This window comes from Hyaena hyaena, unplaced genomic scaffold, assembly GCF_003009895.1.
Source record: "Hyaena hyaena isolate Hyena2069 unplaced genomic scaffold, ASM300989v1 scaffold_1916, whole genome shotgun sequence".
Classification (NCBI taxonomy): domain Eukaryota; kingdom Metazoa; phylum Chordata; class Mammalia; order Carnivora; family Hyaenidae; genus Hyaena; species Hyaena hyaena.
This window is the reverse complement of record NW_024082555.1, coordinates 37374-65212: the sequence shown is the minus strand read 5'-3', so window position 1 is coordinate 65212 and position 27839 is coordinate 37374. Positions and strand designations below refer to the sequence as shown.

At 34.8% G+C, this 27839-nt stretch overlaps 1 pseudogene; it reads left to right on the top strand.

Annotated features, from left to right (window-relative positions):
• LOC120226952 lies at nucleotides 1-25840 on the top strand (annotated as a pseudogene).
• Nucleotides 25841-27839: the final 1999 nt, after the last annotated feature.

The following is a 27839-nucleotide window of genomic DNA, read 5'->3' as shown; positions in this document are numbered from 1 at the left end:
ATGGGATTAGATATTCAAGAAGCTATTGGGAAAACCATATTTGATAAAAACAAATGGCAAGAGTCAGATAAGGCAGGGATAGGTGTCAGATCTGGATATGAAGGAGAGAGGGAAGGAAAGATGCCTGGACAGAAGACTCAGCTGAAGCAGAGCGTAAGAAATCTTCCTCCAAGCCAATGGCAGGGATCCTGGAGTCCAAGGTAGCCTTAAGGAATCCAAGTCTTACAGAATAGGATCTTTTAGTTGTGGGGTGGGGAACAGTCTTATGCATCATAGTTTAGCAGCATCCTTGGTCTCCACCCACCACATGCCAGTAGCAGCCTCTCAGTTGTGGCAGTAAAAAAAAAAATGTCTCTAGATTTCACCACATGTCACCTAAGCAGGGGGTAGTATTGATTCTAATTGAGAACTATTGCTTTGCACAGGTAGGTCTTCTCCTGTCCTCTGATAAAAGTTAATATCTCTGAAGTCCCAACCTTTGCATACATGAGATTTCCCCCTAAAGTTGTCTCTTTTTGCATGATTAAGTATGATTTGTGATTTATCTTTAAAGTCTTGCTTACACTCCTTGTGCATGAAACTTCTTTACAACAAATGTTCTCTGGTGTCTAATAATGAGTGACTTCAACAGAAAACCTTCCTGAACTTACTGCAAATAAGGTTTTTCCCTAGTGTGTTCTCTGATGTGTGCTGAGGGTTGCCTCATCGCTAAAGCCCCTCTTACACACCCTGCATACAAAAGGCTTCCCCTCAGAATGTGTCCTTTGATGTCTTATAAGGGCTGACTTCTGACTAAAGCCTCTCCCACATTGCCTGCACACAAGGGCTTCTCCCTTGAGTTGGCCATCTTGTGCCTGACTAAACTTGCTTTTTGGCTAAAGCCTTGCCCACACTCAGTGCAAACAAAAGCCTTCTCCCCAAAGTGTGTCCTCTGATGACTGATGAGCTGTGACTCGCCTCTCTCACATTCCCAAGACACAAAAGGCTTCTCTCCTGAGTGTGTCCTCTGGTGTGTCACAAGAGCTGACTTATCACTAAAGCCTCGTTCACACTCCACACACATATAGGGGTTCCCCCCTGAGTGTGTCCTCTGGTGTGTGGTAAGGTTTGACTTATCACTAAAGCCTCATACACACTCCGAACACACAAGAGGCTTCTCTCCTGAGTGTGTCCTCTTGTGTTTTATGAGGTATGATTTCTGACTAAAGCTCCAACCACATTCATTACACAAATGAGGATTCTCCCCTGAATGAATCCTCTGATTTTTGCTGAGAGTTGATTTATCTCTAAAAAGCCTCCCACAATCCCTGCATTCATAAGTCTTCTCCCATGAGTGGGTCCTTTTGTGTGTGATAAGGTTTGACTTATCCCTAAAGCCCAGCCCACACTCGTGGCACACAAAGAGCTTCTCCCCCAAGTGTGTCCTTAGCTGTCTGATGAGGGTTGACTTTTGGCGAAAGCTTCGTCCACACTCCTCACATGTGAAAGGCTTCTCCCCAGAGTGTGTCATCTTGTGTCTGACTAGATTTGACTTCTGGCTAAAGGCGTGCCCACACTCTGTGCAGAGATAAGGCTTCTCCCCTGTATGTAATCTCTTGTGTGTGATGAGAGCTTATTTATAGCTAAAGCTTCAGCCGCACTCACTGCAAAAACAAGGCTTTCCTCCTGAGAGGGTCCTCTGATGAAAAAAGAGGGCTGAATTCTTGTTAAAGCCCAGCCCATAATTTCCACAATTCACTACTTCAAATCCTGAGAAATCTGCCCACTTTAATACTTTGTCTGTTTCCAAACGGTTTATGTTCCCAGCTGAGCTGTGCTTTGTTTCCACCACTGTCTTGCCTTCTCTCAATCTTATTATCTGCCCATCAGGTGGGTTGGAGAAAGTTTTAGAAGTAAACCACCCTCTGTCCTCTCAAACAAAGATTTGGAGCCCTCATCTCTGTCTTCATCTTCTAGTTTGTTGTTGCAGAAACTTTCATAAGAAAGCAGTTGCTGCTGCTGCTTCTGATATGCTGGGCAGAGAGTTCCTGCTAACAAGCCTGGGCAGAATGGAAGGCAATAATCATGCAGCACATGTTGGCAAAATGGTCAACTGCAGAAGTCCAGAGCAGAGGAGGAACCAAGTTGAATATCTAGCTTTGAATCTTCTGAACAGGGGGTGGGCAGGCATTCTCTCTCCTCTCTCCAGGGCTCTTCCCCCTATTCTAGCAGAGTGACAAGTGTTGGCTTAGGAAATGGAATTCCCACGGAGACCAGGTTGCAGTAGTTTTCCATCATCACATTCCTGTACAGCATCCTTTGAACATGGCTCAACAGCTGTCACTCTTCCTGGGTGAAGTCCAAGGTGACATCATAGAATGATATAAATGCTTCTTCTCTCCTGGTTGTTAGCCCCAAGGCCATTTTTCCCACCTCCTGAATGGTGTCCCTGAAGAAAGGTGAAGTTTTATCTTTGCTCAGTTTTGGCTCCTGTGCAGTAACCACTCCCAGAGTGGAGTCTACATGTCTATGGATCTCCAAGATGTTGAGACTTGTCACAGACAGAGAGGTTAAAGCTGGGAAGGACACAGGTGCAATCTCTGTCCCACAGCAGGTGTATCCACTGTTTCTTTCTCAAGGGTAAGGTGGGGAGAGAGGTACCATTGCTTAGCTGAGTTGGAGTTCTTCCAAACTACATTCCATTCCAACCAGATCTCAGCATCCTTACTCCTGGCACAGTACTGTGAATCCAAATCTGGCAATGACCCTCAGATAGAAGTGGCTACTGCTCTCTCCTTCTCTCTGAGGGTTTTGTTTCTCAATAAAATTCAGTTCATTTAACTTCTTCCAATCCACCATTCTTCTCTACTCCATAGGAAAATACAAAATGATTTGTATTTGTATTTTGTCTTATTTTTTGTTACCATTAAAACAAAGCTCTTTCTCTTCTTTCATGGTTTAACTGGCAGCAGAAGTATTCCTGGTGGGGGAAAAATGAATGGAGAGTTCAGAATTGTTTATGGAAAAAAGAAAAAGAACTCACATGTTGACTTTTTTTGTGGTACCAGTTCTTTTTATCTTCTTGTTGTTGTGGCTATCCAAAACTGGCTATTTTTTTTTCTTAAGCCATTGAAATTTACACATAAGCCTTTAGAGCTATCTAATATTTAACTTTTGACATTATTCTAGGATCAAATGTCAATATTTTACCTTGCTTTTGTGATAGGGAAAAATGAAATGATAGTGGTCAATAGGATGGTCAACAAAACAGGAGTCACCTTATCAATTTTTCCTCCTCTTATTATTGTTTGTCCATTGACTATACTATCCAAAAAGGTCTTCTCAATGACCCCTGAGGAAGTTATTTTCAAGCAGAGACTGAGGAATACAAATGGTCAGAAGTTTGTTCGTTATTTGTCAATTAAAAAGGAGCAGGATATATATTATTTAAATAAGAAAGAGACTGGTTAATACAACATTATAAAGTGCAGAAATAAGATAATTTTCAAAAAGTAAGCTAGAGAAATTATCTCTGTTGGTTTCAGTGACACAGTGAGGCATGAATTACAACCCAAGAATCTAATAGCAGTAAACATTTACTTTGGGTCTGACACTGGCTATTGATTCACAAGTAAGCCTCAGTCTTGGATTCTGGCTGGTAGCATTAGGACAAGCCCAGGCAGACACAGCTTCACTAGCTGTACAGATTGTTTGAAATGTAAAGACAGTATTCACTGTGGTGCTCCTACAGTCTTTCAAGGCATATAAGTCAATTGAGTAGACAATGTGAAGGAATAAAAGCCTCTTCTTGTGTGCTTTCCCTGTTTTTCTCTGATTTACCCATGTTTACACTCCCCTTACAGTATTTCAGCATTTACATTATATGGAGCAGGTATTTGAATGGCAGCACTCTTCACACAGAGGGGCATGATTAAATGATAATAATAACTAATAATCATAATAATCATCATCATATAATAATACTAATAAAAAAATTTCTTTATGTTTCATATAGGGGCCAGCTAGTAGGTATTCAAATACAAGCAAAGATCATCCAATAATCTAAAAGCTCACTGTAGAATTCACTATGAGTAATATGGAAAGACTAAATGTCTATTCTCAGCCTTTGAGCCACAGAATTGCTACACATTCATCCTAATGCACGATGATTCTCAAAATGGTAGTATTACTCAAGCTACAGATAGGAGGGAGGAAATTAAGGGAATTCTGTGGTCCAGTAAGTTTGAAAATCATTTGACCAACATATCTTATTCATATTTCTTCATTAAAAGCTTTTTTCAGATATTTCAATATGTCTAAATCCACTCTCAAGCTTCAAGAGAGAAGCATAAGGTGTTGCATTTCTGAAACTTATTTGATGAAGAAAGTCCTTTCCCAAGAATATCTTATAAGACAATTGTTCTGAAAAACATGCTTCCAAAAAATTGGCCTAATTTCAATAAAACATATATTGTTTTTTTTCTTTGTTTTTGTTTTTGCAAAGCACTGCAAGATCTGGAGTTCCTTTTATCCAAAAAATACAACAAATATATTCAAAAGGAAAAGCTTTATTGCATTCATAGCTCTTTGAAAATTTTTGTGAAAATTGAATCATTTATTTTCTAAGAAGTAACTGGAGGAACCCAAGATATATGGAGAAAAGTGTATAGTAAAACATTCATAAAAGATTGATCTTGGTCCTTGGTTAGCCTACAAGGGAAGTAATTATTAAATAGTGGCATTTTCTTCCCTTACTTCCTAAGTGCAACATGCTTCATGCCTTTATCAGGATGTTTTGAGGTAGTGTTGTGTTGTGTTATTGGTGTAAATGCATGTATATGTGTATGTGGTGTGTGTGTGTTGTGAATTTTAGAACATCTGATGAAACTAAACAATAAATTCCACAAGGAAAAGATCATCTGTTACCATTTTTGTTTTTCAGAATAATAACTATACCTATAAAATAAATAAACACTTCAAAATAAACCACTTCATTTAAACCATTTCATCTAGCTCCTTTTCAAATCAGTAACTTTTACATTCTACAGTTTGCAAGATCATTTTCCTATGAAATGTAATATAACTCAATAAATATTTAGCAAGTGTATAATATGGTCAGGCTATCTAATAGGCTATGTGCAAAGGATTCTTCTGTTACCACTGCCCATGTATCAAGGAGCTCAAAAAATTAGAGCACAATGTATTTCCTAATATGGGGGGGGTTAGTTTGAGTTTAATAACTTTAATTAGGAGACCTAAACAACTGTGAAGAAGCTACTACTGCAATAACATTTAGGTTACTGAGGGCTCTCTGCTTGACTAGAGAAGTTAAGGCATTCATTCACCCTTCACCACATGGAGAGCAATATATGAGAGGTATAATTAGAGAATGGATAGAGACTAGTGTTTTTGTTCCAGGTAAACAATAACAAATTAATGTCAATTTTATCACAAGGCTTAGGGATTAAATATAAAGAGCATTTTATAAATATCACAGGTACTGAAGGACATCTGAATGTCATACCAAAATTTTAGCCAGGGGACTGTGGTAGTCAGTGATGGGGCCAGGAATAAAGGCAAGACCATGTGGGCAATGAGAGTATGGGTGGGGAGGGAACAGTTAAAGGTAGATCAAATGGCAAAAGAGTAAAGTGAAAGAAACTAAAAGTAAAGAGGGAAATAAAAGTTCATGTTCTCATAATAGTGCACTAGCAAAAGAATGAAGTTTAATAATATTTAAGAATGAGTAAAGGAATCCTGGACCATGATCTTTCCAACACTAGTACACAGTACACTCTATGTAAAATGTATTATCCTAAATTCTCCATAAAAATAATATTTGTGTGTGGTGTCTGCGTGGTTTAGTCAGTTGGGCATCTGACTCTGGATCTCAACTCAGGTCATGACCTCACCATTTGTGAGATCGAGCCCCCCATCAGGCTCTGTGCTGACACTGTGGATCCTGCTTGGAATTCCCTCTCTCTCTCCCTCTCTGCCTTTTTCCCACTTGTGTGCTCTTGCTCCTTCTCAAAAATAAATAAATAAGTAAATAATTAATAATAATGTAATAGTAATATTGTGTGTATGTATTTAAATTTGAGATACATATTATCATGTTCCTCACCTGAGGGATGAGGCACTGACATGGTAAGGTGAAGTCATTTCTGAAAGTCTTAGAATTAAAAACAGATGCGACAAGAGACAGAGGTTAAACTCATTATTACGGCGCATGAAGATAAGCAGGCAATGATAAGGACAAAGGAGAATTGGAAATGAAAAGGGCTAAGTTTCCTTGGACTTATCAAGTAACAATAAGTTGTTTCCAATATAGAAGTGTTCTGTAAATATAGGAAATAGTGGGTGAAAGTTTTAACTACTTCAAATATATATACTTAAAACTGTTACACTGGGGAAAAAAAAAGACAGAGTTAAGGATTTAAACAAAGCAATCTAGTTCCAGCATCTGAGCCATCATCGATATGATGTACTACCTTTCTGAACATAAATGCTCTAAAATGGGTCCAGACTAATTTATAAGTAGTAACTGAGCCCACAGGCAGAGCCAAGGATAAGAAGACAGTGTAACCCATTTCCCAAGAATTAACTGAGAAATTACAGCTTGTTTGGGGTTCCTGGGTGGCTCAGTCAGTTGAGCGACCGACTTCAGCTCAGGTCACAATCTCAGGTTCATGAGTTTGAGCCCTACATCAGACTCGCTGCTGTCAGCCTGTACTGTGGAGCCTGCTTTGAATCCTCTGTCCCTTTCTCTCTGCCCCTCCCTGCTTGTGCTCTCCCCAGAACAAATTCATATTAATTAAAAAAAAAGAAATTACAGCTTGTTTGATTATGTGCTTGTTTTAATTTTGAATTGATTTGGTAATAGCCCTATATCTGTGTGAATAAATAGTGCAGACACAGTAAGTGTCTTTTAAGGATGTTTGCTTAAATATTATTCTGCCAAGTATAAAGAAAGGTTGGTAATTGAGGGTAGAAGACTGCCAAGAGTTGGCCACAGAGAATTACATGAAAGCACACTCAGTGTTCTCTTTCATGTCATTACTGTCTTTTTCTTCCTTGGTCAAATGAGAAAAATAGCTGCATAGGGTCAGTCTTTTCAAATGCTTGCATCTGTCCACCACATGCCAGGTATAAGTCCATGGGAAGGATTTAGACTGGTTTCATATGTTCTTTTTCTTCTGCTTCATAATTAAAGAAATAGTCTTTATATTACTATCTTGTAAATTCACTGATAAATAAATAACAAAGGCATATTTAAAAATGTATATACTTTAGCAACAGAGTCACAACTGGAACACTGAACTCATAGATTACGCAAGAGTGTAATACATTTTTAAGTTTAGTTCAAATGTTTTTTAAATCTACATAAAACTTAAAAACTCAGATTGAAGGGTGCCTGGGTGTTTGACTTTGGCTCTGGTCATGATCTTACAGTACGTGAGTTCAGTCCCTGCATCAGGCTCTGTGCTGACACCTCAGAGCCTGGAGCCTGCTTTGAATTCTGGGTCTCCCTTTCCCTCTCTCTCTCTCTGCCCCTCCCCTGTTTGTGTTCTCTCTCTCTCTTTCTCTCTCTGTCATGCAAAAATAAATAAACATTAAAAACATTTAAAAAATCAGATTGATTAAAATGGAAAAAGGCTTTTGGTTCTATACCTCTAGTTCTTAAAATTGCTGAAGCCAGAAGTTTCCAATAGAAGATCAGATATATCTCCTTGCAAACTATAGCATCAGTGTATTTGTAGTGTTATCTCTCTAATCTGTCTTCTTACAGAAAACAAACTCAGGATAAAAGTGAGCAAAATTCACACTGCTAATTTTGTGGATGGCCAATGTTGCACTCGTTTGGAAAATTTTTCATGAAAAAATATTTTCAAAGCTTTCAAATAGGCTATAGTTAGAGTCTATGAGAAAATCAACATTTTATAAGTTATTGAGAATCCTGATGAATATTATATGATGGTATTCTATGTGTTAGGAAAACACACAATTTACATATCCTGAATTAAAGTAATCAAAAAGAAAATGGCTTGAACTCAGCAGGATGCACTCCCAGCATGGTATGCAGATGATAGTAGTGAGATGTGATTTCTTGTCCCCCTACTAAACTGCTAGGTACAGTACTGGTGGCTACACCTCTTTAAACATCAGCCCTTCACCAATGAAATGGAGAAAATACCATATAACATAGTATCTATCATTAACAATATGATGCTGTACACTTCAATATTTTCAGAGATAGATCTCCTTACAAACAACAACTACAAAACAAACAAAAAACCCCAAGAAAACCACAAAAAAAATCCCACAAGGAAATTATTGGAGAGGATGAATATGTTTAGTACCCTGATTGTGGTGATGGTTTATCAGATGTAAGCATATGTCCAAACATCAGGTTATATACATTAAATGTGTGCAGGGCCCACTGGGTGGCTCAGTTGGTTAAGCTTCTGACTTGGGCTCAGGTCATGATCTTGCGATTTACAAGTTCAAGCCCTCTCTTGGGCTCTGTGCTGACAGCTCAGAGCCTGGAGCCTACTTCGGATTAGAGAAAATAATATTCCTACTTCATAGTTTTGCCTCTGAAGAAAATAAAATGAAGAAATGTCCAACAACAGTCAATGATATTATTTTATTTTTGTCCTAGTAAATAGTAAATCTCATCACTTTTATGCAATTCATGGTTTAATAATTACAAAACACAAGTCCACTTGAATTAAAGACATTCTGGGGAAGTTAAACAACCCTAGCAAGGCCATGTTCCAGAGCTCGTGTGCCTTATCCTCACACAATAACTCCTCTGACCATGCAAATTGAGCTGGTGTTCCTAACAGGGATCCCAAGCTACTGTAAGAAGCTGAATCCCAAAATTAAAATAAATTAAATTGGATATAGCATGAATTAATGTTAACTACACTTGACTTTCTTTGGAAATGGGCAAAAAGTTCTTTTGAATTTAGCCAAACTAAGCGAACAGTTTGGCATTTACTTACCTCCCATGTTAGGCCATCCTTGCCCTCTTTGATCTAACTCCTTTCTTGAAGACTTCCCTGAGTTCCTACTCCTAATTTTCAGTATCTAGTTCTCCATAGATCCATGTTCTACACCAGGATAGATTATGATATTAACTGGTACTAATTGATCATTCAAAGCTGACTTAGAAACAGCAACCAACACAGAGATATAACCACCAGTCGAGGTTTGGGGTTGAAATATGTGGAGATTTTGTGCTCTGAAATAGCACTTCGTAAATACTCACCTACTTTTCTTTGAGACTTTAGCTTTAGAAGTCCCTATGCCTTTTTAAAATTCTAACTATATTATTCCAGAAGACTGAACACGTTTATTGCAGAAAAGAACAAATCAACAACAACAACAACAACAAAGAGAGCAAGGAAACTCTAAACTCTTCCCATCTGGAGACATCCATTGTTAACTCCTTGGTGAATTGGTTTCTAGATTCTTTGGTATGAGATTATGTCCTCTATCCTCTGAGGCATGACATCTCTTTGCACAAACAGTTTTATTTTGAGCCTGTCTTTAATCTTTCCACTCAAAACACTTAAAAACAAACAAAACAAAACAAAAACTCAACACATTTCTTATTAGCATTAAATGTTTGGAACCATACCAATACATCCCAATGTCACTTTGCCAGTAAAGGGAATAAGAGATACTTTCTGTCTCTCTGAAAAAATTATGATGAAGCAACGTTTTATATGCCTAGCAGTCTCTCTTATTGAGCTTTGTCTGAGCCAGGAGTTCAAAATTGAAGCTTAGCGAAATAGCTTAGAATGTTGACACATATTGAAAATTGTACTTTATGTAATTGGCATATAGCCTCTGGGTAAAAACATAATCAAAATGAGATTTCTATTTCTATTTTGCTTACCTTTAATAGGGCAGCAAAACGTATTAGTTATTTTTGTAATCAATAGAAGGAATTCTAAAACAAAAACTACAATAAGAATTTGTGAGAAATATTTTATTTTCCTCATTTTCAAGATACGAAAAATTGATGAGTTTTTCCTAACAAACACTACATTCAATAGCAGCAACTTAGAATAAAATAATGTAAGAATTATGAAAGTAGAATTAGGGAGACTCATTAAAATCTGTACATCTTCCAAGCATGTACAGTATTGAATAATTCACTAACCATTTAACACATTTACACACCTTTAAAAACCATACAAACCGATTTTACTACTCGGCTCTTTTTTTTTTCATTTCCAAAAAAGATTATATGTTTTTTCATCTGTGAGACTCCAAAAGTTTAAGTGCAAAAGAATTAACATTGAGTTCCTGCTAATTAAATCAGCAGAGGAGATTTAACTGGCACTAGGCTAGGTTCTCAAATTAAGAGACTGTCTCATTTCATTTCACAGAATACATTTATCACAAAGAAACTCTCAGCCTATTTATTTGATATGACACTTAATGGGTAAAGAAAATGAATCTTCCTAATGTTGTAGGCAACAAATGCAGAGCTCTCTTGCTTCTAATTGTACGATCTAGATTTGAAGCAAATAGAGGATATAAACACTATTGTCCTTAAACTGAACCAGAATATAATACCTCAAGTAAGTTTCATTTCAATATGTTGGCTAGTGTCATTGAACTAGATAAAAAGATGAAGAATTCTCAAGATGTATGCACGAACATATGTAAATTGTTCCAACATGACTAAACACCAAGGGATGTATTGTGGCTTATCAATTATAGAATAGGCATAAAACTGAAATAATGAGGGTATTCTAGGCATCTTTTAGATATCATAAAATATGTCTATCCTAGAAATTCTGTCACAAATTACTTTTAATATTTTCATTATTTATTTATTTATATTTATTGAATTCCTTTTGCATTCTAGCCATGATGCTAAATGCTACACACTAAAGTATAAGGATCAGCACATACCTGTTGGCTCAAATTCTTCCCTGTAGTGTACTTCATGGCAAAGTTCTGAGAATTTTGTATGGAAACAGTGCAGAAATGAACTCAGAGATATAACTTAGAATTCGTCTCTGTTAGGATAGAAATCTATTGACTGGTAGGGAATTGTGCTTAAACAATATCAGTGACTACAATAAATACCAGTAATTGACTTCTAATTTTTGACATGTGCTTGAGAGTTTTCTGGAAAAATTTTATAAGAATAAAATTAATTCATTTTAGAATGACTAAATTCATTACAATACTTTCTTCATAATGTTTTAAAGTAAACACCAAAGTTGATTTTCTAAACTGCCATATTCCTAACATACAATGGAATTTTTATTTATTTATTTTATTTATTGATTTATGTTTTTTTGAGAGAGAGAGAGAGAGAAAGAGAGAGAGGGAATGCACGCCAGGGATGAGTAGGGAGGGAGAGAGAGAGAATCCCAAACAGGCTCTGCACTGTCAGTACAGAACCCAATGTGGGGCTCGTACTCACGAACTGTGAGATCATGACCTGAGCTGACTGAGCCACCCAGGCATCCCTGACTGAATATCTTTAAAAATAAGTGAAAAAAAGTAAATGAAATATATAAATAAATAAGTGATTTTCTTTTTAACGTATTTATCTGCAGAGGGAATATATTTAGCATATATTCCACAGGACTTTGATTTGCTACTGAATATATTTTATCAATATAATATATAAAATGCCTTGATTTTCAAGCAAGGACCAAGGGGGAGAAAAACAAATAATCTCCAATGATCCTGTGATAATTTCAATAACAACATGATTTAAGGTGTGATCAGAGTCAGGAATATGGATTTGTAAGGCAAACAAATCAACTGTTAAAATGAAGCAGTTTGAGTATTTCTGATAACTCTGTTCCTATAATTCTGCAAAAATATGCTTGTACGCCCCAGAAAAAATGGGGAATGGAAATAGCAATAAGTCAACATTGCTATAGTGATCTTAGACTTCACACACCTAAAATAAATTATATCTTACACTCACAGCATCTTTCTCTTATTCTTGATATTTCACAATCTTCTCTGACAGTTAAACTAGTTCAGTTAAGTAAGGTCAGCCTGGTAAATAGAGAATATTTCTTTTATGAGATATCATTTTTCTATTACTTCCCAGTTGGATTATATTAATTTTGTTGGCAACTAAATTACACTCATGTGTAACCATATCCTCAGTTAACTAATATGCCTAGCATGTTTTTAATATATGCTACATGCACATCTTCTACTTTGGCTGATTTTATTATTGCTGATTCTGATAAGATGTAAGATAAGGTAAATCTAGTCTATCGCCATCGTTTTAGATGCTGAATCTAATAATCCTTGATGGCAGTGAACAGCCCACACTGAGATTTAGGAGTGTTTTCATACACAAACTCAGATATCCCACCAGGCATTCAAAAAATCAGTAACAGGTCATATGTTAATTAAGAAAATATTTTAAAGAAACAAAGTCAAGACTTTTTTGATAGTTTAGTGAAAAAAGTGATGATCAAATTGTATTTTCATAGGACTTAAAATGGGCTAAATTAAATCTAAGGAAAAACACTTTAAAAAGAAAACGTTTTCCTAAAAATACTATTAATAAAAAGTAAATTGGTAGTTCAAAGTTTTATACACAGTGTAAAGCACAATATTTCTTCACAAAACAATTTCTCATTTTACCATTTAATCTTAAATGTACCCTTTCTAAAATAAGTTTTCTTTATTATGAAACATAGTAAGACATTTCAAAACAAGAAATTTATTTAATCCTGTTACAAGCCCAGGATGAAACAAATCAGACTTTTCATTTTCGTGTTTTCTTTTAGTCTTGATCCAAATACATGAATAATATACATACATATTTTAAAATATTGTCTTTATTCCTGTGACTATATTTCACAGGATATGCCTGACATTTCATACATTTATTTTTAGAACGTTCAGGAAGTAAAGCAGCCTGGTAGAATATCAAGCTTTGCCTACCCAAACGATTTCAGTTTTCTGAAGCTGCAGTTCTCAATTTAGTCTTTCATGTCCTCCCTGTTGGCACTTTAGATTGGACACAGAAGCTAAAACCCAGCTATGAGCGCTTTAGTGCCACATTTACAAAGAAAAGACAACATCAGACTTTCAGTCTTCTGTATGCTACAGAGTGATTGCACCAGGAGAAAAACAGTTTCCTGTGTGGCCTGCCTCAAATCTTTCTTCTTCAGAACTGTAGATAAAAACACTTTCAAGGTCTCCTTTCAGTCCCAGGAGAGGTAGAGGACACTCATGACTATGGCAATTTCACTCATCTTTTCTGACAGAGTCACCACTCAGGGAAATGACCTGTTTAAATAGCTGAAATGTGAAAATGGATTTTTTCGCACTTAAAATGTAAAAGTGCGGCAGTACACAAAAATGGTGTGGGTGTGGATGTACTGCAGCCCAGCTCACAACTGACATTCTCACTTATGTCCCTGAGTGTGGAACACAGGATGTACAGAATGGTAAATAAGCCTCTGAAAGAAAAAAGGAAGCCAAAAACTACCATTAAACAAGTGGATTTGGGGAAAAAAAGATTCTTGCTATAAAACATGTCCGAACTTATAAGAGTCATTATAATATCTCATAGCTATAAAATGATCTAATTTACCTATAGGCTTCAGTCTAAAAATTGGGTCCTTGTAAAGATTTTGTATGACTACTTACTTCTTACAAGAACTTGAGAATTTCGAGGTTAACATCAACACTTAGACAAAAATGAAAAACAAACTTCCAATCTAATGATGATTCAGATGTATATTTTTTATTTTATATATAAAAATATATATTTCATATTTTGTTCTTCATGAGGTTCATTCTAATAATAGGAGAAATAAAGGTCTTTAGTGAATGTGTACTAGAATGAAGTACCTTCTATGCACTTTATTATTTACTCATAATTATAAGTATTAAATATATATTTTTCCCATTTTGAATTTAATCTGTTTTAAACAGGTCAAGTAACTTGGATAAAAATAAATAGTTGATAAGCTATGCAGCTGAATTTTAATACAGTTGCTTTGATACTAGCTCTGAAAACAATCTTGGCTTTGATATATGAAAATTAACTATATACAAATACATTCCTAACATACACATACTAAAACAGCTTAAGACAGGGTTGGCAAACATTTTCTGTAAGGGACTAAAAAGTAAATATTTTAAGTTTCACTAGATCTATGAGACCTGTCACAGCTATTCACTGTTGTCAATATAATGTGAAAGCAGTCATGAACAATATGTAATCAAAGAGCATGGGTGTGTTCCAATAAAACTTTATTTACAAAAACTAGTTAAAGACCAGATTTGGCTTAGGGGTGGTAGTTTGCCTACCCCTAGCTGAAAAAAATGTAAAACTTGGGGTAAGGTTGTACCTTTTGCCTTAATAACATGAAAAATAATTAAATGTTAACATAATGTAAAAAGGAATAACTGTGTAATACAATTCAAAGTTTAAAAACCTGGGGCACCTGGGTGCTTCAATCGGTTAAGCATCTGACTCTTGATTTCGGCTCAGGTCATGATCTTACTGTTTGTGAATTCGAGCCCCATATTGGGTTCCAGACTGACAGCGTAGAGCCTGCTTGAGATTCTCTCTCTCCCTCTGACCCTCTGACCCTCCCCTGCTCTTTCTCTTTCTAGAAATAAATAAACATTTAAAAAAAAAAAAGCAAGAGGAAAAACAACATCAGTTTGGAGGGAGTTTAGAGGGAGTGGATAACCAACCTTCTAAACTCTTCCTAATATTTTACCTATGGATTATGCATGTTTCAAGAGAAAAGCTCAGTTGAAAAGTAACAGGGACTTATCAGATACAACTTACGTAGTGAATTAAAAGCAAAAGAAGTCAGGGACATGTGACCAAAATGCAAAAAGGAAATCTCAAAGTCTCTATGGTAAAAATGCAATTATCTAGAAGGAAAACTGGATATCTGTATATGTCAAGGTGGCTAGAGTCTTGTGTGCAGAATACCAGAGAAAAGATGTTTACACAAGAGAAGGCTCCAGAAATCTGCAAAGACGGTCATCCTAGAGCTCCTGCTGAGAAATGATTCACATGTAATGCTGAGGAAGCTAACCCAGACTAGTGAAAGAACAATATATAAGGATTATATTACCACTTAATCTGAAACAAAACCATAGTCCGGAATAATTCTTATTGCAACAAGCCAAACTAGAAAACAACTAATGATTCACAGAGCATCAGGTAGAGTTCTCAGAAGGATTTTAGCTAAGTCATAGGGTAAAATGAGTCCTAAACCTATGGTTTCCCTGGTTTCATCGAACAGATTTTTAAAGCAAGCCTGCAGGGAATCAAATGCTTTCAAAATAACTGTGCCTTAGAATAAGATCAAGAATGTTCATAATAGACATATGAAACATCCAATACCCAAAAAAGTAAACTTCACAGCATTTGGTATTCAATAAAATACCTGTATGCAAAGAAGCATAAAATCCATAAGGAGGTAAAAACTTAATCGATAGATAGAGACCCTGATGGGGCACCTGGATGGTTTAGTTGGTTAAGTGTCTGACTTCGGGTGCTGTCATGATCTCTCAGTTCAAGGGCTCAAGGGTTCAAGCCCCATGTCAGGCTCTATGCTGAGAGCTCAGAACCTGGAACCTGCTTCAGATTCTGTGTTTCCCTCTCTCTCTCTGTCCCTCCCCTGCTTGTTCTCTCTCTCTCAAAAAGAAATAAACATTAAAAAATATATTTAAAAAAATAGAGACCCTGAAAAGACACAGATGATAGAATTAATAAACAAGAACAGGAAAGCAGTTATTATAACTATATATAGTACAAGAAAGTGGAAGAATAATGAGATTTTGGAGGATAGAGAAAATCCAAAACATAACCTAAATCAAATATATATAGAGAGAAAAATAAATATTTTCTGAAATAAAACATGCAATAGCTAAGATTAAGAGCAGATCATTTACTTCAGAAGAATATATTAGTGAACTTGAAGACATAAAAATATAAGCTATCTAAAATGAAATAGACAAAAAATAAAAGAGAGAGAGTGAGAGATTAGAAAGTAAAATATAAACAGATCATCAGTGAGCCATGGGACAAGACTTTAGTCTTGTACACATACACATAATCCTTTTCAGTGAAAAAGATCTGGAAAAATACTTGTAGAAATAATAAAAATATCTTCCAATTTAAAGAAAACTATAAACCCACAGATCTAATAAGCTCAATTAATCCTAAGGACAAATATATTTTGGAATTTTCTCTTAGGATAGTTACTTTAAAACATAGAAACACACTTTTAAAATATTGTTTAAACTTTTTCATCATTATAAATGCTTTTATTCATTTTTAAGCTTATTGTACATCCAAATAATTTTTCCCCAAGGGAATCCACATGAATATACACTTTAAATATATTATATATAAAAATTATGTTTTGTCAACCACACATAAAAAAGAATTTGGTTGGATATAAAGAGGTCAGGGTAACTAAGTTTTCACCCATTTATGTCAATCTTTACTCACACTTTTGTAATTTAGTGTTTCCATATATTAAAATGTTTCCATATACTAAAATGTTGATTATTTAGTGTTTTCCATACACTAAAATGTTGGTAGACTTAGGGATCCTATACATTGAGGTAACATCCATTCCCTAAGAATGGACCACATTTTCTTTTATGAGGTCCTGCCTCATAAAACAAAAATTTACTCATCCTTGACAATATCATAATTACTTTTTGTGAAAAATTAAAACTTTTTGCAACCTTCATTTTTCCTCCTCAGACTATTAAAAAATACACACAATTGCATTTTTGAATCTAAGAAGAAATATTATTTTTTAAGGATTCATCTTACAGGAAAGCACTATAACATGTCATTCAAATTAATAAGAGATGTCAAATTTTTGCTTTATCATTGTAATCAGTTCTATTTTTTCCCTTGCTAAGGCTTTAAAAAAAATAAAAGCAAGCTGTAATATGAACTTCACTATTCTTTAAAAGAATGATCTTTATTTATAAGACTGTAACTATAGATGTGATTTATCATTTCAAAAGTTTTATGATACTTTGGGTAAAAATCAACTTACTTTCTGGTACTGTGACAATTACCCCAGTTGCTCATGTTCATATCATCTTTTATTTTTTTTCACTTAAAAGTGGGGAGAGAGTTAAAGTTAATGTCAGTAATGGTGTGACATCAACTGTCAAATGAGTGACTCCTAGAATACAACTACTGAAAAATTTTGAGTTTTCCTATTTCTTATATTTGTAGAAACAATAGAGTTATAACCACATATTGATAATCTAACTTAGGAGTTAGTTTTAAATTTTACATGAAAAGAGCACTTGAGCACAGACCTCCCCATATCTTTAAAAACAATTTTTAACATTTATTTATTTTTGAGACAAGGGAGAGACAGAGTATGAGCAGGGGAGGGGCAGAGAGAGAGGGAGACACAGAATCCGAAGAGGGCTCTAGACTCTGAACTGTCAGCACAGAGCCTGATGTGGGGCTCAGACTCACAAACCGTGAGATCATGACCTGAGCCAAAATCTGATGCCCAACTGACTGAGCCACACAGGTGCCTCCATTTTTTAAAAAAAAATTTTTAACTTCCCCATATCTTTAAAAATTGTTCCAAATAATGCTCTGGAATCCTTTCAAGTATCCTGTTGTAATAAAAGTAATCATACAATTTTGGAAATAGACTCCCCATGCACAATTGTATTCAAAAGCTCTAGGGTACGTGAGGAGATAAGAAACTAACTTATCATTCACTTTTCTCTTTGAATGAGAAAAAAGAAATCTCTATGTTTTAAGTATTAATAGATTCTGGGATTTATTTGGGGCGATCTCTAAAGAAAAACCATGTACCAGCTAAGAATGCATACTGGAGAAAGGTCACACAAGGAGTAAAGTAGTACTGGTCTGGCTCCAGTTGGTAAAATAAGAACCATTAGTGGCAATTATAGAGGGACTTGTAGCAGATTAAAAACAATATATTTGTTTTTAATTGGTTTCATTTCCATTGTGGGAGCTCAATAATGGGTGGAAAGTTGAAGAACAATGAATCAAAATTCTGTGTTGAGTCTAGACTCATTGCTCTAGTGAGTTGTTTCCACTACTTAATTTTGTCTATTTAGTAAAATGAAATTCTCAAATAATTGTCCTATATAATTCTAAAAGAACATGAATAACAGATTAAACTAGTAAAATCTTTTGAAATAAAATAAAACTCCAAAAGTATTCCTCAATGAAACATCCTAAGAATGATTTCAATTCATATTTTTAAAACAGAATGTATGTTGTAGCTTCTGTTTTTATTTATTCCAGAGTAACTTTTATAGGAATTATTAATAGAAAATATATATGAAACGTGTAATGAGATTGATATGTTGTACATCAAAGCAATAAACTGATTCATAGGTATTCATACACCTTAAATCATTGAAGAAGTTTTTTAAAGTAATTTGAATTTTAAAAAGAAATCATACAAAGACAATTTTATAAATTCAATCATCCAGAATAATATTCATAAGATTTTCTAAACCAATGCTTAAATTTCTTCTCCTGATCTCTCTTTTCTGAGCAACTGCAATTTTGTTTCTTTTCTATTATTCTGAATTTCCCAAATGATACCTATAAAATTGCCATTAGCAGCAAACATGAATAGTTGCTTTAGCCAAAAATTTTAGATAAAGTCCTATAATTGGTCTTACTCAAAGGTATAATATATAGCTTTACTATAAGAAGGGCAAGTCTCACAGACATCATTGCTATTTCTGCTGTGGCTATATGCCCATGTCTGTTTCCCAAATGAAATGGTGAGCCACCTATGCATACTTCTAGCTGGATTTAGAGTAACCCTCAAGGCCTGGCATATCTGCTACCTGAAGATATGGTCAATTAGACACAGTTACTCCAATTTGAAAATAAAACAAAAGTATATTTAATCTTTATCAGATATTTTCATAGTCTGGAGTGGTTTCTAGCAGGTTTTTTAAAGCAGAGTAATCCAAGATCTCCCTTTCAGAATATGTTACTTAAATAAAATGAGCCAAATGGAAACTCTTTGTCCTTAAATGAATCCGTTTTCTTGGACAACTATCTTGCATCCGTCTAATATGTCATCTCCCTTTTAAGAGAAGGTGGGGTGGGGGGTAAGTAAATAAATTCACCCTAGCATGAAACAATGTAAGCAAATACAATTTTTTTTAATATTTATTCATTTTTTAGAGAGAGAGAGGGAGAGACAGAGTGAGAATAGGGGAGGGGCAGAGAGAGAGGGAGACACAGAATCTGAAGCAGGCTCCAGGCTCTGAGCTGTCACCACCACAGAACCCTACACGAGGCTTGAACTCACAAACCATGAAATCATGACCTGAGATGAAGTCACACCCTCAACCGACTGAGCCACCCAGGTGCCTGGACAAAAAAAATTTTTTTTGCCAAAGTATCAAACTGTTAAGAAAGTCACTATTTGGATTTTTGATGACTGTTTATCCTTTCAGGCAGGATGGGTACATAAAGGAAATACATTTATGTTCATTTTAATCTTATTGGAGCAGAGATTGGATAGTATTATCCTTTATACATTTTCCTTGAGTCCAGTTCCAGATCTTTCTTCCCACAGTGTTTCAGAAAATCTAGCTGAAGATTAACCTCTTAAATTGTCAGGAACAAATAAATGTAATCTGCATTAATCTTCAACAGAGATCTATAAATAACTACTAAACTGCTAAAAGTGACATAGCCATTCATCAGAACGGTGGACCAAATGTTTTAATGACTGGAAGTGACTATTATCTAATTCATTATTAAGCCAATTAACTAGAATATTGCATGGAAACTGTTTTGTGTAATCATCTATCACACTCTATAAAGAGCACTCTTCCAGAATGTCCCTAGGTAAATATTTTCATGAATTTTGGAAATTTATTACCTAGTCTCACTTCCTTTGCTCAACTGCCCTATAATATCTGTATGGGTTTAGTGTTTTACAAGAAAAAATGTTATCTCATGCCTTCCTTAGTGCCTATTTTTTTATAGTTAGTCCTTTAACTTCCACCTCTATGTCCCAGTAAGGTAGTTGTACTCATGAATTGCAGAAGCAGACACACACACACACACACACACACACACTTGTTTTTTTCATAACATCACAAATGCATATCAAATAGAATATATTTTATATGATACTTAGGTAGCTAAAGGAACATACATGACAAATAACATCACTGGTGGGTCAAAATGTTATATAATAAATTTGTTATATTTCTAAAGGATGCATGAGTGAAGCTAAACAAATACAGTACTGTTTTTCTTACGTATCAAAAAATGCAAAGGCAAGAAATCCATGGATAGTGAAACTACTCAATATTTCGAGCTCTACCTTTATTTCTGCTCTGCCATCCTTAATATATTGGTCTTTGTCCTTATGTTTGTCAGCTGACTCTAAGAGATTAAGTAGCATATGAAAAAATAGCATTTGCACACAGATTTTTGGGCCCAAATTATAAAACCTCACCTCCACTCCACCCCACCCTCAAACACACACAACCACTATATGAAGACTAGATAGGGGTAGAAATATATTGACATATGAATTCCTCAAGCTAAAAGGTGAAAGTGGGCATGGGTACACACTCCCTAGTGGATAAATGGTAGAACAAAATTAAAGAAAGATGATAAAACTACAAAAAAAAAAAAAGTTGATGAGCTTTTGAATCAGTGAAACTTCTGTCTAGAGGCAAGCTTTTCCTTAATCTCACTCTTCTTTCAGGAAGTCTCAATACTGTATTATTAGAAGCATGGAACACCAGGGGTAGTAGATTAACTAAAATACACTGCAAAATTTAAACTAAGATATTCCTTATTTAATAGTCTTTTCTGCAGGTAGTTGTCATATAGACTGAAATAGCTATGAGAGGATGCCCTCGACTCATGACTGATTGTTTTGCTTTGTGCTTTGTGATGGCTACACAAGTTTCATTTTTCATTCAGACTTTTTCTGTATTGTTTTGTCTTCACACAACTATTATCTATTTAACATTTTAGAATGGGACAATAACCATGTTACAAACATCATGAAAACATCAGTCTTCAAATTCATCTTTCTGCAGCCTCCATTCCTCTGTTATTTACTGAACAGGATGCCACACTCAATAAAGTCTTAGAGAAGACAACCTGAGTAGTTAGCCTGAGGTTTATGTATAACCGAAGCATGAACCTAGAGATGATTTATACAGTTCAGTGCTTATGACATTATCTTGCTATACTCTGAAAACTACAAAATTTAAATATATATCTACTTTGAAATTAAAAATTTCTTACAGTAAGAATATTAAAATGCTTATCTTACATATCTATCAAAGTATCCTAAGTGTCACTTGCAAGTATAATACTCCATTCTATTTTGGAAAAAATTAAAAACTCTGTTTAGTTTTAAATGTCTGTGTGTGTGTGTGTGTGTGTGCGTGCGCGTGAAAAGTGATGATCAAGGAAAGTCATATAGATGATGGTGATGATGATGACAATAAAACTAAGTTTATTTGAGTTATTTCCTATGTAATACAGATTGTGAAAGCAAGTGCTACTGATTAACTTCTTGTGAGAATGGCGTGCACTTGGCAGAAGCCAGTTGGAATCTGTGGTAAAGTGACTGGCATAAAGATAAAATAAACAAAAGGACAGTTTAAGTTACAGTTACAAATTCATCTCATGCAGATCAATAGATTGATAAACCTTCTATGTATTTATAATCTTGGCACAATTTGATTAGTTTTTTTGAGTGAGGTCTATATACCTATTAGCATGAAAAACTAAAATAAATTTTCTGAGAATAAAAGCACTGCTAACTTATTTTATTATTCTTCTGGGTGTTACAGATATTAAAATATTTATACAATTTCTATTTCATGAAAATAGTTATATGGAATAAATTGTAAAAAGTATAAATGATATAGTAGGTACATTAAAATTTAATAATACATTTATAATTATTAAAAAGTTATTGATATAACTCTCAAAAGTTATATCATTTGGTTCTCTACCTTGGCTATGTAGAACAATTTGCTTGGGACTACTTATTGGTCAGCACTGATATTTTTTTAATTTGCAAGTTTGTTGTATAAGAAAACGTTATACTATTGTTTTTACTTGTACTTCTTGCATTATTAGGAAGACCAAGAATATATTCATATATCTAACTTATTTTCATTATTTTCATTATGATTTTTCTTTTTTTTTAATGTTTATTTATTTTGAGAGAAGAAGAGAGAGAAGGGAGAGAGAATCCCAAGCAGGTGCCACACTATGAGCACAAAGCCCGATGTGGGGCTCGATCTGAGATCATGATCTGAGTCATATAAGAGTCTGACACTTAACCAACTGAGCCACCCAGGCACCTCTTATGATTTTCTATTCATATTTTTGATCAATTATTCTGCAATGATACAGAAATAAATTTAATCATTTTAGAACAGGATGAATATGTGTAAGACCTTTTGCTACATCTTGTAGGAATGTAAAGTAATGAACAAAAGAAATGCTATACTAGCATATTTGTGATAAATAAAATTATTATTGAAGAAAACAAACACATAGGTATCTCAACATTATATTTCTTTCATCTAACACAGCTTGCCTTATTTAAAAATAAAACTAGGCAGCAAAATAAAAGTTTCAAATTGTAAACTAAAAACTAAGGTAGAGCCTACCTATATAAAGAAGAAAGCTTATTTCATGATTCTTGCATTAGAAAATATGCTAACCCTGATGCATAGGGGCACATGTACCCCAATGTTCATAGCAGCACTCTCAACAATAGCTAAAACATGGAAAGAGCCTAAGTGTCCATCAACGGACAAATGGATCAAGAAGATGTGGTTTATCTATACCACGGAATACTACATGGCAATGAGAAACAATGAAATCTGGCCATGTGTAGCAACATGGATGGACCTTGAGGGTGTTATGCTGAGCGAAATAAGTCAGGCAGAGAAGGACAAATATCATATGTTTGCATGTATAGGAGGATTAGGAGGAACTTAACTGGGGAACAAGGGGGAGAAGAAGGGGGGAAATGGTGGGGGAAAGGGAGAGAGGCAAACCATGAGTGACTCTTGAATGCTGACAAAAACTGAGGACTGATGGATGTGGGGGGAGGAGGGATGGGCATGGAGGAGGACACTTGTGGGGATGAGCACTGGGTTTTATGTGGAAACTAATTTGTCAATAAAATATCTGTAAAAATAGAAGAAAAAAAATAAAATAAAATTGCATATCCAAAAAAAAAGAGAAAATATGCTAACCCAATGAAGAATGAAGCTGTCCTTAAGAAAATAAAAATTGGTCTCTTTATTTTTACTACCCATTGTCTCTTTATCAATATAAATATATCTCTAATTTTAATACACATAGCCTCAGTTTAAGAAAGCATATCTCTAATAAAAAATCCATCTTGGGTCATTATTAGAATTTGGAGGGGCACCGGAGTGCCTCACTCAGTTTAGGGTCCAACTTCGGCTCAGGTCATGATCTCGTGGTTCATGGGTTCAAGCCCCACATGGGGCTCTGTGCTGAAACCTTTCTCAGAGCCTGGAGCCTTCTTCAGATTCGGTGTCTCCTCTTTCTGGCCCTCCTCCACTCCTGTTCTGTCTCACTCCATCTCTCAAAAATAAATGAATGTAAAAACAACTTAAAAAAAAAGAATTTGGAAATGTTTTCAAAAAGTAATCCAAGGAAATAAGTAAAACATTCAATTAAAAAATTGTGATAAAAAGATTTGTACATACATATGCAAAGATCATTTTCAGAAATAACCAACATTTTTATTGTAGAAAGTAGGCTTTTATTTAATTTGTCAGTATTTATTTATTAAATATATCATTATGAGGCCAACAGTTTTATTGTGTCTACAATGGTATCGCGGAAAATGTCAACATTGACTTTTTTCATAGACCTTAGTATAGAAAAATGAAAGACATAGGGTCTATCTTTTATAATTTATGATGGAAAATATCTTAGAAGTTTAGAAATTCAGTTGCCCTACTTCCAATGGTCCGCATTACCAAAGGTCATGCAGAGAAATAGTCATTTCCATATTTTAACTCTTTCCTGATGACATTACCCAGCGTGTTGCTCAACATCAACTAAAGATAATCCTACAAAATAATTGTTTTACACTTGATGCCATGAAAATATCTTTTCTTGCTAGAAATCAGTATGCCTTTATTCTGATAACTATATCAAATGATTAATATTAGCTTATTGAATATTCCTCTCTACAACAATATTCAGAAATGAATTTAATATTCAGTTTACATTACCCTTCTGGAATGTTTCTGTCTCCTCCTTTTTATGATCTTAATATTTTTCTAATTTTTCAAATACATAAATATGCATATACATATATACACATATGTGCATCTATTTAATTTGCACTTTACTTCAAATCCTTTCTACAAAAAGATGTCATATAAAATAAAATATGTATGTATTTTTAATATGTATATTTATCCTAAAATTTAACAAGGTAAATTCACCTCTTAAATCTTCAACTCCAGCCTGACATTAGGAAAATATAAGAGGGGTTATTGGATAGGATATTTTAATACCCCCCATGGATAAATCTAATACCTTTTGCATTAAATAAAGCTGTGATTTCTAAAAATCTAAATAAATAATATTAGTTCAAAAATTCTCCTCCTGTGTATCATGTACTGGAGAAATAAAGAAGCTTAGGAATAATGTTACAAAAGAGAACAGGAAAAATGTATGGTACCCTCAGTGTGGCAATGAGGGGAAAAGAAAAGGGAAAGAGGACACAACTAAATGGTATAAATGTATTCAGGGAATGAATGATATACAGATTCAGAGCCATAGACATATCTCATAATAATCCTAATGTCTACAGTGTGGCTTTTATCAAATAAGGTTTACACATACACAGACCAAGAGTGAGGGAACATGCTTGAATAAATTACCATAGACAGTTGACAACTTCAGTAATGAAACTATAACTAACAAAAAGTTATTGCTTAAACAAATATTAAAAGAGGCCCTCATGAAATGCTCTGACAGCAGAGAGGTATGATGGTTAGGTGACTGAAAGACATGGTACTGTTCAGCTAGATCTTGTTGAGATAACAAATATTTATCTAAAATTCCGGGCATGTCCTTCTAAAAGAGTATCAGCAAAAGAGAGAAAAGTGTTTGGAAAGAAAATAAATTTAGATCTCATAATTTTCATTATAAGTAAAACTAATTTCAAAATATGTAGGTAAGCCCTGCATGGTGTACACCAGCAGTATGAAAGCATGGCTGCCAGGTGCTTTCAGGAGGGTGTGGAATGGTACACGTCCAACTTTACTTACCTTTCTGAGGCTGCTAACCTAAACAATGAGGCCCTGCACCAGGTGAAGCAGGAATCAAATGAGTACAGAGACATGTGCAGTCCTTTACTTGTGAAATAGAGGCGCTCAAAGGAACTATGTGAGTCTCTGGAATGCCAGATGCATGCAACAGAAGAGAACTTTGCCATTGCAGTTGCTAATACCAAGACACTATTGGCCGCCCGCAGGATGAGATTCAGAACAAGAAGGAAGAAATGGCTCAACATCTTCAGGAATACTGGACATGCTGAATGTTAAGATGGCTCTTGACATTGATATTGCCACCTACACGAAACTGCTGGATGGTAAGGAGAGCAGGATTGCTCTGCCTCTTCCAAACTTTTCTTCCTTGAACCTGAGGGAAACCAATCTGGATTCGCTCTCTGTGGTTGACACTCTCTCAAAAAGGACCCTTCTGATTATGACAGTTGAAACTAGAGGTGCATAGGTCATCAATACAATTTCTGAGAATCATGACGACCTTGACTGAAAGTTGCACACACCTTGTTCAGCAATATATAACCAGCAAGAATAAAAAAGAAATCCTTCCCTATCTTAGAGAAACAGCTTTTAAGAGTCTTTCTTCAGGAGTGTAAGATAGATTTGGAATAGAAATTGCCTCTAGTAATCAACACTCCTAAAAGATTTAAAGAAAAGTTTACAACATAATCTACTTTATGAAGAAAACTTGTGCTAGAATGCTTTTTGGAAAGTATTTTTGAATACCACTAAAACTACTTTTTTCCAATAAGTATCTGACCAACTCATTTCTGCTTCAATAAACCTTTGGAAAACTAAACTAAAATAAGGAGGCAAGCAATACTCTCCCTTTCTCTCTCTCTCTCTCTCACCCTCCCCCCACACACGTCCAACAAAGAGAATTTAACTGAAAAGAAACAGCTGCTTAACATAGACTAAGAGCAGAAATCACTTTTAGAATTTTTGACTAATTTCCCAGAATGTAATGAAAAATATATGGAAACTTCCACATCTAAACCCAGATGAAAAATCTGCAAGATAATCCATATATGGGGAAATACTATGCAAGAATCAACCTAATCAACTACTTGTGGCCCAGCAGGAAGAACAGCCATCAAATGTGCAGGTGACAGGGCAATGTGCTGAGCTGGTCACGTGCAAAGAGCATTGAAATCCTTAAATAAGAATTGGTAAACACATAATGTCAAATGTGGTATGCAGAAGCTAGCAATTAGAATTCTTGGCATATTTGCTCAAAATTTAAGGTGAAATTGCTATGTTGACTAAGATTGTTTCCAGAGTGTTCTACTTGATTAAGTGTTTCTTGTTTCTCTATTTTGAAATTCTTTGGGAAAATTAAAAAACTAGAAATATAATTTTTGATAAAACTAAAAAAAAACATCTTGTGCCATTAGATATTATGATAAATTTCAACTTTATTCTTTGAATTTTTCTGTATAATCCAAGCTTTCTACAATGAAAGAAAATTTTTTTACCTTTATTATTTATGTTATGTATAAATACCAAGCTTATTACTAAAATTGAAATATATAATAATGTAAATGCAATTCTGGATTTTTTATATTTATGAGCATGTTTTATTTTATGTATATTTTTAATATATCATTTTAATGCTCAATAAAATATGTCAAATGAATGTTTTTCTATTTTTACTTAGCTTCTTAAGCTGTGGAATCTCATTTCAGTACATATCATCATTTTTAATACTGCCTAAAATTCCATATTGTTTAAACTATTCCTGTTTGTTTATGTTTCTTTCTTTTTTTTAATGTTTTTTTATTTATTTCTAGGAGAGAGAGAGAGTGAGAGACAGCGTGAGCAGGGGAGGGTCAGAGAGAGAGGGAGTCACAGACTCTAAAACAGGCTCCAGGCACCAAGCTGGCAGTCAGCACAGAGCCTGACGCGGGGCTGGAACCCACGAACCGCGAGATCATGACCTAAGCGAAAGTCGGACGCTTAACCGACTAAGCCACCCAGGCGCCCGTTTATGTTTCTTTCTAAGTTGGCCCACGGCTTGCCATAAGCATTAATGGTACCCACATGCATGTATGTATGTGCAAGCAAGTCTTATACTTACCTCTTTATATAATGTTCTAGTAGTCTGAAATCAAGGTCAAAAGGCCATAATTTACTTCACTGATTAGTAGAAATCTCCTACATTTGAAGTTAAATATATATATATATATATGTTCTGAATATTATCAGAAATCAGTAAGAATATTGTAAAGAGAAAATGGGATCTTGCGTAGATTTCACAAAATTGAAATCTATTAAGGTAATAAAGGTTTGGAGGGGAATCTAACTTAAGGCATTGCTAAGGTCACCATTTCTTAGACTCAAGAAATATAAGAATAAAAGACTCAAGAAAGAACAGGACTTAACATATATGAAAACTTTTAGGTGTCAAAATTGTTCATTTCAGTCAAGTGTAATTTTTAAGGTATTTTGGTTAAACTGAATGAGTACCGAAATGTAAATAAATTCTTTGT